General features: G+C 40.5%; 1 pseudogene; it reads right to left on the bottom strand.

Moving 5' to 3' along the window:
• Positions 1-621: 621 nt before the first annotated feature.
• LOC137222332 (olfactory receptor 7D2-like) lies at positions 622-1,735 on the bottom strand (annotated as a pseudogene).
• Positions 1,736-10,679: the final 8,944 nt, after the last annotated feature.

Here is a 10,679-nt window from a genome sequence, read left to right as displayed (position 1 = left end):
TATTATCCTCAGTATAAGTCAGTAGCCAACACCAAAGCAAGAATCAGTAAGTAAAATCTTACGGAGTGAGGGAGGTTGGTATGAGACGGTCCAAGTAATAGTTTTCAAACCAAGACCAGGGAAGAACATGGTCCAGTAGGCATGGTGCTAGAATAACCCGAGAGGGTTAAAAGATGAGCCAGTGTGTAAACTTCTGTTGTCACTCTTGTCCTCTCTTCTCCCCATCTGCATTCCTTGACTTGATTTCTCCTCCCATGATGCTTGTAGGACTCTATATCCTTGAAATAGTTTGTTTTCATGAGAAGTTTTGTTATTGGTTGGCCATTTTTTTAAAAACTTTTTATTGGAGTATAGTTAATTTACAATGTTGTGTTGGTTTCAGGTGTACAGCAAAGTGAATTAGTTATACATATATCCACTCTTTTTTAGATTTTTTTCCTATATAGAGTTGGCCATTCTTTCTTGGTGGACAGTGAACATTCTGGTGTGCTGCTTCAAGTTTGTCTTTGGCTCAGGAATGTTTTCTTCTAGTATATCATAAATGGTATTTCTTTTCTATGTCTTCAGGTAACATATTCAGGAACACCAATTATCAGCACTTGAGATCTCTGTTGCCTGCCCTTAACTTCCATTATCTCACTGAGAGTACGTTCCTCTAGTGAAAAGTCTCCTCAGAGCCCCCTTCAGTTCCTCAGACTGTAGATGAAGGGATTCAGCATGGGGGTGACTACCGTGTACATCCCCGAGGCTACTGAACCCTTTCTGGAGGGATGGGCTGTTCCAGAAGTGAGGGAGACCCCAAGGCCTGCACCATAGAACAAGGAGATGACTGAGAGGTGAGACCCACAGGTGGAAAAGACTTTATACTTTCCACCAGTAGATGAAATGCCCATTATGGAGGAGATAAGAATAAGAGAAAAGGATCCCAGTCAGGGAAATAACACCCAGCGGGCCAGTTACAAAATACAGCAGGATATCATTAACAAGGGCGTCAGAGCAGGTGAGCTTGAGAATCTGAGCAAGTTCACAGAAAAAGTGGGGGATTTCTGCCTCTTTGCAGAAGGACACCCTCAAAACCAAGCTTTGCAACAAAGAATATGTCAGGCAGATCAACCAAGAAACAAAAGCAGGAGACCACAAAGGCGAGGGTTCATGATGACCATGTAATATAGAGGGTGACAGATGGCCATGAACTGGTCATAGGCCATCACTGTCAGTGGCAAATTATCTAGCCCAGCAAAGATCATGAAAAAATACATCTGGGTAAGGCAGCCTTCATACGTGATGCCTTTGTTCTGCGTCTGGATGTTCACTAACATCTTGGGGACTGTGGTGGTGCTGAAATAGTTGTCAGTGAAGGACAGGTTGGAGAGGAAGAAGTACATGGGGGAGTAGAGGTGGGAGTCTTGAGATGATGGCCAGGATGGTGAGCAGGTTCCCTTATAACACAGACCAGGTACATGGACAGGAACAGCCCAAAGAGGAGGGGCTGCAGGTCCATATCTTCCGAAGGGCTCAGAAGAATGAATTTTGAAATAGCTGTTTGGTTCCCTGTTTCTATATAACTTATGGAAATTGCCTGGAAAGAGGCAAGAATAATGTTCAAACAATGACAAAACAGGAATGTGCCATACATTTGAAACTCATTCACTTATGCAGTCTTATGTTTTATCTAGCATTTTCTAGACCAAGATCTCCTCAATAATACCCTCCCTTCCCTGCTTCAACCACTACTACCAGGAACACCTCTTTAGAAATGAATGTCCCACACCATGCAGGGGTGTCTTGCATCTTCCCTGACTCATGACTATTCCTTTGCTGTATAATTCCTGCGAAAGTACCAGCCTCGGTAACAACTCCTTTCTGCCTTGCCATTGTGGTCTCTTCAAGTTCCAGGGAAACGTAGAGAGAAAGAGATCATTGGGAGTTGCAGAATTTAATGATGTTTTATTACCCTCATGCCATTTGCCTTGAAATAATATCTTGAAGCAGACCATTCTCTGTCTCAGGTTTGACTCGGAGAAGGATATCGTGCAAAGATTTTATAGATAATTCCTCCATTATCATATTGTAACTTCTCCATTACTCTCCCAATTTGTCCCTCTGTCGTTGTCGTAATGATCAGTGTAGCATAATACACCCCAATTCCAAAGACCAAATCAGAACTCCCACCATACATTCTAATGGTGCCCTGCATGCTCGTGTTGCAGTTCTTTAAATTTCTTTAGGTTGAGAGGACTATGCCTTTTCTGTTTCCTGTTAATTTTGTAACCTAAGCACTTAGTACAGTACTTGGTATATAATAGGTGCTCTATAAATATTTGTTGAATGAATGACAGAAATTGTCAGGGTTTGTAGAGGCAATTCCCTATCATAAAATCTTTTTTTTTAATTAATTAATTTTTGGCTGCATTGGGTCTTCGTTTCTGCACACGGGCTTTCTCTAGTTGCAGCAAGCGAGGGCTGCTCTTCGTTGTGGTGCGTGTTCTTCTCATTGCAGTGGCTTCTCGTTTCAGAGCACAGGCTCTAGGCACGCAGGCTTCAGTAGTTGTGGCACATGGGCTCAGTAGTTATGGCTCATGGGCTTAGTTGCTCCACGGCATGTGGGATCTTCCCAGACCAGGGATCGAACCATGTCCCCTGCATTGGCAAGCGGATTCTTAACCACTGCACCACCAGGGAAGTCCCTATCATAAAATCTTTTAACCAAGAACAAAGAGACCACTTATCATGAAGCCTTTTCAATTGAAAATAAAGAGAATGAGAGCCTTCTACCTTTTATGTCCCTCCTTAAAATTAAAAAAAAAGTCTTAATTTCTGTTTGAATATTACGTCTCTACCACAGGAGGGAATTTCTAAACTAAGAGACAGTTATCCTCAATTTCATACATATTTAAGAAAAAGTTCCTTCCTTTGAGTTGAAATGTGTCTCTTTATAACTTACATGGTTTTAGTTCCTCTCTCTGAAGATCATTTCTCTTTGTCATTATAATATTTAGATATTTGTAGACATCTAAACGATTCTCTGCATCTCCTTATCTTCTATTTATTCCACTATTATTTGAGTGCCTACTGTATGCCAGGCAGTGGGTTAGAACTAAGTATAGAAAGGTAAGAGGCATAGGCTCTGCCTTCCTGTAGCGTTGAGTGTTATGGTAATGTTGCTACCTTTGACTCCTCTGAGGTAATTATTCTGATTAAGACTCTTATGATCCATCCACTCAAGGAAAGTGATTAGTAGTATTGCCTGGTCATACTTAAGGAATATTAACTTAGTTGAAAATTCAAGAAAGTTTGTAAAAGGAGATGAAGGCGGACAGGCAACTTTTAAAACAGTGCAATGGACATAAATACAGAAATATCAGTGAGACAAACTGGACAGTCATGAAACAGATATTAGCCAATATGAGAATTTAGTTTGTAATATAGATATATCACAACCCATAAAAGATAAATGATATAATAAATGGTGTTTAGAAAACATTTGAAAAATACCTCAAAATAAATACCTAATAGAAAAGAGAGTGGCAAAACTGAAATCAGAACACTATTAGAAATGAATACAAATAATGTATTTATATGACTTCATGAAGTGTTCAAGCTTCCTAAATAGAAGAGCAGTGAAAGGAATCACAAAGGATTAGATGAGTAGTTTAAAAAACATTCAGTAGGGACTTCCCTGGTGGTCCAGAGGTTAAGAATCCACCTTCCAATGCAGGGGACACGGGTTTGATCCCTGGTCTGGGAACTAAGATCCCACATGCCATGGGACAACTAAGCCTGTGTGCCATAACTAGAGGGTAGCCTGCACACTGCAACGAAAGATCCCGAATGCTGCAATGAAGATCACACATGCTGCAACTAAGACCCGACGCAGCCAAATAAATAAATACATTCAATAAATCATGTGTTTATCAATAATACCAAATGACATGAGGTAGGGAGGATTTATAAGAAAATATAAAAGTGCAATACAACATATTAGAAAGCTCGTAAAAACAGTAAGAAAAAAAACAAGTAGAAAAAAATAAAGGCTAAATACAAATATATAAAAACATGAAAAAATGCTCAAGTTCCATAAATATATCAATGAAAACCAAAGTAAAGGAACAATTAGATGCTATTTTTGTAGACTTTAGTTTTAGAGTAGTTTTAGTTTACAGAAAAATTGAGCAGAAAGTGGAGTTCCCATTTATTACCGCTCTCCCTGCTGGACCTTGGTTTTACCTATTATTAACATTTTGCATTGTTGTGATACATTTGTTATCATTAATGAACCATTATTCATACATTATTATTAACTAAAGTCCATAGTTTACTTTAGAGTTAACTCTTGGTGTTGTACTGTTTTATGGGTTTTGTCAAATGCATAATATTATTTATCCACCATTATAGTATCATACAGAGTACCCTAAAAATCCCCTGTGCTCCATGTAATCTTTCCCCTCTCCAACCACCGGCAACCACTGATCTTACTGTCTCTATAGTTTTGCCTTTTCTAGGATGGCATATGGTTTGAATCGTGTAACCTTTTAAGACTGATTTCTTTTACTTACATATGCATTTACAGTTCTTCCATGTCCTTTGATGGCTTGATAGCTCACTCCCTACTATTCCTAAATAATATTTAATTGTCTGGATGTAACCACAGTTTGTTTACTGAAGAACATCTTGGTTCCTTCCAATTTTGGTCACTTATGAATAAAGCTACATAAAATTTGTATAAGTTTTTGTGTGGACATAAGTTTACAACTCACTTGGGTCAATACTAGGAACACAACTTCTGGGTAATATGGCAAGACTATGTTTCCATTTAAAGAAATAGCAAACAAAACAAAACAAAACCAGCACCAGATTTAATGAGACTATCAAATGTTGGTCATAATAAGTGAAATGGCATGACTGTGTTTGAAAAGACGCCTTTTGGCTAAGCTATTCTAGAGATCAAGTTAGTAAGTATTTGGACCCCTGCAAATGTATATATACACTGGGAGCCCTCTATTTTAATTCTAAGAAAATAGGTTATTAGATTGGTCCCAAAAGATTTAGGTATGAGACTGTTGCAACATTACTTCTTATGTTATGGTACTTTTATTTTATTGAACAGAATGGATGAATGAATGATTTTCTTTTTGGCCATGCCGTGTGGCATGTGGGATCTTAGTTCCCCAACCAGGAATCGAACCCATGCCCCCTGCATTGGGAGTGTGGAGTCTTAACCACTAGCCCACACAGGGAAATCCATTATGGTATTTTAGAATGTACTGTGGAGTATTGCTGTTACAGTACAGGCATACCCCATTTTATTGTGCTTCACTTTATTGTGCTTCACAGGTACTGCATTTTTTACAAATTGTTAACTAAGTCTATTGACGCCGTATTACCAACAACATTTGCTCACTTCATGTCTCTGTCACATTTTGATAATTCTCACAATGTCTCAAACTTTTTCTTTATTATACTTGTTATATTATACTTTACTTATATCATACTTGTTTATTATCAGTGATCTTTGATGTTACTACTATTACTGAAGGCTCAGATGACGGTTAGCATTTTTTAGCAATAAAGTATTTTTTAAGGTTATACACACTGTTATTTTAGACATAATGCTATTGCACACTTAATAGACTACAGTCTAATGTAAACATAACTTTTATACGCACGGGGAAACCAAAAAAATTCGTGCGACTCACTATTGTGCTATTCGCTTTGTTGTGGTGGTCTGGAACCAAACTCGCAATATCTCAGGGGTCGGCCTTGTGTAATGTTTATAGAACATTACTGTTAGAGTACAGATCTTTCTTGACTTATAAAGGGGTTATGTCCTGATAAACCCATTGTAAATTGAAAATATCATTAAGTTGAAACCGCATTTAATACACCTAACCTACCCAACATCATAGCTCAGCCTAGCCTACCTTAAACGTGCTCGGAACACTTACATTAGCCTACAGTTGGGCAAAATCATCTAACACAAAACCCATTTTTAAATTGAAGTATAGTTAATTTACAATGTTGTGTTAGTTTCAGGTGTACAGCCAAGTGATTCAGTTATATCTATATGTAAAGAATATATTCTTTTCCATTAGAGGATATTACAAGATATTGAGTATAGTTCCCACAAAGCCTGTTTTATAATAAAATGTTGACTCACTCATGCAATTTATGGAATACTGTACTGGAAGTGAACGACAGAATGGTTGTATGGGTACAGAATGGTTGTAAGTGCATCATCGGTTGTTTACTCTCCTGATTGCTCTGGCTGACTCGGAGCTGCGGTGGCTGCCACTGTCCAGCATCATGAGACTACTGAATGCTAATCGCTTTCACTTCATTATAGAAAGTCAAAAATAGTAAAGTTAAACCACTGTAAGTCAGGGACTATCTGAATACTGTTTGGAGTATTGCTGTTAGCGTATAATGTTTATAGAGTGGAGATTTTTGAACAAACAAAATGGGACGGTTGAGAACACTAACATGACAAAGAGTCCATGTTATAATCGTTAAGTGGGGAGAATAGGACAGAAAGCCATTCATTTAGAACAATAGCAATTTGGAGATGAACTCTGTGACTAGAAAGAAATTCACCAGAATGTCCACATTGATTATATCTATGGGATTATGGGTGCCTACTTTCTTTGGATTTTGTTTCTTCCTATTCTACATTTTTTTTAAATTATTTTATTTTTTGGCTGCCCCACATGGCATGCCGGATCTTAGTTCTGCAACCAAGGATTGAACCCACACTTGCTGCAGTGGAAGCACAGTCTTAACCACTGGACCATCAGGGAAGTCCCTACATTTTCTTAATTTTCCACAATGAGAATATATTATTGATACTTTGTGATCAGAAAAAGTTATTTATAGAGAACTATATTCCTATCTTGGAACAAAATTCAGGATGGCCTTTCCATTCTCCCTGTTCCCATGGGGTAGGTCAGGTATAGCCCCCTCAACAAAAGATAATTTATCATGAGCCATTATTCTAGGCTGAGAGGGAATAGTGGTTGGAAGAGGAAAGGAAAGGGAAAGCAGGAGTAAAATAAAAATATAAAGATGAAAATAAGGTGAAGGGACTTCCCTGGTGGCACAATGGTTAAAAACCTGCCTGCCAACGCAGGGGACACGGGTTTGTGCCCTGGTCTGGGAAGATCCCACATGCCGTGAAGCAGCTAAGCTCGTACACAACAACTACTGAGCCTGCGCTCTAGAGCTTGCAAGCCACAACTACTGAGCCCACATGCCACAACTACTGAAGGCTGCACGCCCAGAGCCCGTGTTCTGCAACAAGAGAAGCCACTGCAATGAGAAGTCCATACAACACAACGAAGAGTAGCCCGGGCTTGCCGCAACTAGAGAAAGCCCGTGCACAGCAACGAAGACCCAACGCAGCCAAAAATAAATAAATGTTTTTAAAAAAAGAAAAGATGAAGAAACTGTGTAATAAGTCAGGATTCTCCAGAGAAACAGAACCAGCAGGGGATCTGTGTGTGTGTGTAAAGAGATTATTATAAGGAATTAACACACAATTATGGAGGCTGACAAGTCCCAAGGTCTGCAGTTGGCAGGCTAGAGACTCAGGAGAACTAAGATATAGTTGTCTGAACCCAAAGGCCTAGGAACCAGGAGAGCTGATGGTATAGTTCCAGTCTGAAAGCTGGCAGGTTTGAGACCCAGGAAGATATTTTAGTTCCAGCCTGAAAGCTGGAAAAAAAAAAAAAAAGTTACAGGCTGAAGGCTGTCAGGGAGAAGGAATTCTCTCTTACTCAGCCTTTTTGTTCTATTCATGCCTTCAACTGATCAGATGAGGCCCACCCACATTAGGGAGGGCAATCTGCTTTCCTCACTTTACAGATTCAAATGTTAATCTCATCCAGAAACATCATGGACACACCCTGAATAATGTTTGACCAAATATTTACCATCACAGAATTGTATAGGTTATAATTGGTGTGTTCATTTCAAAGGTAACAGCCTGCAGAACTAAAAGATCTCCACCTGGCTGCAATGATAATGAGGGATTGCAAACTGGGTAACATCCAGTAATGGGAGGCAGACATTGCTGATGACTCTAGCAGAGAATTGGAGATATTTGCTTTGATTTTGAATACTTGGTGATGGTGGTAGTGGTATGTATACAGCATACAGAATAAAAGATCTGTATGGGAGGGATATAATCAGACTATGTGACAGATGCAGGTTTATTGCTTCAGGACTCCATGGATCATAGGCAGACAAGCGAGAGGAACTTTGTCAGTGGGAACATCTGAGACTCAGACATGCAGTAGGATATGAAGCCAGGACTGAGTGAGGAAGGCTATTGCTACAATACTGATTAATAAAGCACATGGACATACGATGATTGCTGTTTAGGGAGAGTCTGACTGCCTTGGGTATCCAGGTGTCAACAGAAACGGCCACTGGACACTTTGTTCGCTCACCAATGCTGCTTTAATTCAGGTCCGCATAACCTCTCCACTGGGCTGCAGACTGGCATCCTTCTAAGTTCACCCTGCAGGGGATGTCAGAATAGTTCAGTGTCATCATTGTATGCATTTAAAAAATCATTCAGTGGCTCTATATCCTCCAGGAGAAAGACCAAATCCCAATGTCCTCCACGATCTGGTCCCTGTCTTATTACTCCAGGTTTGTCTCCCACACTCCCACCCTCATCATGTATTCCAATCCATCCTTTGAATTAAGGGGAAAATTACCCAAAACTTTTCAATAAGGCAAGAGGATGCCTACATTTCTTTTCAATATCATGCTGAAGTATTTTCTGATAGGCCTGCCTACTTCTCTCATTTTGGGGGCAAGTGTTCCTTTGTTCCGTACCTAGACTCTGTGAAGTTAGTGTTAACTCATAGGAGATTAATAAATTGCAAGCAGTTTCTGTCCAGTGGAATGCAAATTATTTCTGTTCATCTAAAAATATTACCCCAAAGGTTATGTTTTATTGCCCTGTAAGACTTCTCTATCTGATAGAAAAGATAACTCCAAGGGCTAAGGTTTTATTTTTCTGTATTTTTGTATCTAACTTGAAAAACTAAATCCATCATTCCTGACAAAATAAATTCCTGTTCCTCAAATGCTCTGCAAACTAGCTTTACTCACCTGGCTCCCTCATTAATAAATGTCCTTGACATACGCTCACTATATATTTGTAGGAGGGTCACATTTTTATCTATTGGAATAAAATACTTTGACATTAGATACTCAACTACTCGACATCTTATAATTCTAGGAACATCCTGTACAATTTCATAGCTCTGGACCTTTGCACTTACCAGCTGCTCTCACTGGATGAGTCCTCTCTCACCTGGAAAAGTCCTATGCTCCCTTTCATACTCGGTCCTGAAATCTTCATTGGCATCCCCAGGCAGTGATGAACACACTCCCTTTGGACCTCCCCGTACCTTGTGGAAACTGGACCACACCTGGGACAAGCTATCACACTGCATGCACGTGTTTCATTTCTTGGTTTTGCATCCTCCCAGCAGAGCAATACATTATACTTCCCTCTTTATGTGCAGTACCTAGCTCAGTGTTAGGCATAGGGGAGAAGCTCTGTAGATGGAGAAATGTCCCCCTGAAGAAAAAAATGGGGGGAAGGATATTCAAGTGAGTGTAGAGTGGGTTATGAGGGGGAAGCCCAGAATTGAGGGACAACGAAAGGAGAGCTGACCTAGAGATAGAGGTAAAAGAACATAAGAGTGTAGACTGGGGCTTGGAGAGCCCTTTCCAGGGCTGGGGACTTTTTCTTAGTTTTGGTGGGCTTTTCTTCCCCCTACATCCCTGCCTTTATGCCAGGAAAGCATGCAAGGAAAAGATTTGCCTCCTTCTTACCTCTTTGCCACAGCAGTTTCTAAGCAACACGAGGTCCTCACAATGGAATTTCTGAAGGTCTGGGCTCTATGATCTTTGCTTCTCCCAATGGAGGACAAATGACAGAGATCAGAGACAAAGAGCTGAGTCTGGGACTCAGGGCCAGACTGATACCTGGTGTGGCACAAGGGCGTTTCCTCCTGGTATGGGATAGGTAAGCCAGAGGAGAAGAAAATAAGAGGATTATCTGGGGCTGAATCCCCTCACTTCCCATTAAATAATTTGCTGCTTTGACTGTTTCTAGAGAGTTTCCCCCTCAAGGGTCAGGGGAGTGATCTGCTCTGCCACGTCTACCCACTGGGAGCAGCGTTGGAGCCACCTGTGGGATCTGCCCTCACCTCATCTCCACATCCTCCAGCCCCACACCTCAGCCCTCATTACACCCTTTTCTTCCTAAACCACTTCTTCTCCTCTTGGTTGTGGCCTCCAGGGTACCCAGCTTCCCTTAGGGAACATCTTACTGCATCTCCATGTTTTTTTACAAGTCTAGATTAAGAAATATCTTTTGTCAAGTCTTGCTCTAGATCCCTGGGACACCTGTGGACCTTGCTTTGGAACAAATATCAAAGCAGTGGAGAGGAGGGCAAGCTTTCCAAAGAGTCACCTGAGTGACAAGGCAATGCCCAGGCCCTAATGAGCATGAGGTACCTTGACCATGAGTGTTGGAATGAGCCTGAGATCAGGAGTACCTGAATGATGGGGATGTCAGGACCTTCACAGAGCCCTTTGCTAATCTGCTTTGCAGTCAGCCTAGCAGATGTCCCCTTGTTCATTCAACATGTAAGCCCTTT

The sequence above is a fragment of the Pseudorca crassidens genome, chromosome 3 (assembly GCF_039906515.1).
Source record: "Pseudorca crassidens isolate mPseCra1 chromosome 3, mPseCra1.hap1, whole genome shotgun sequence".
In the NCBI taxonomy this organism is placed as follows: Eukaryota; Metazoa; Chordata; class Mammalia; order Artiodactyla; family Delphinidae; genus Pseudorca; species Pseudorca crassidens.
This window is presented reverse-complemented; position numbering and strand designations above follow the sequence as displayed.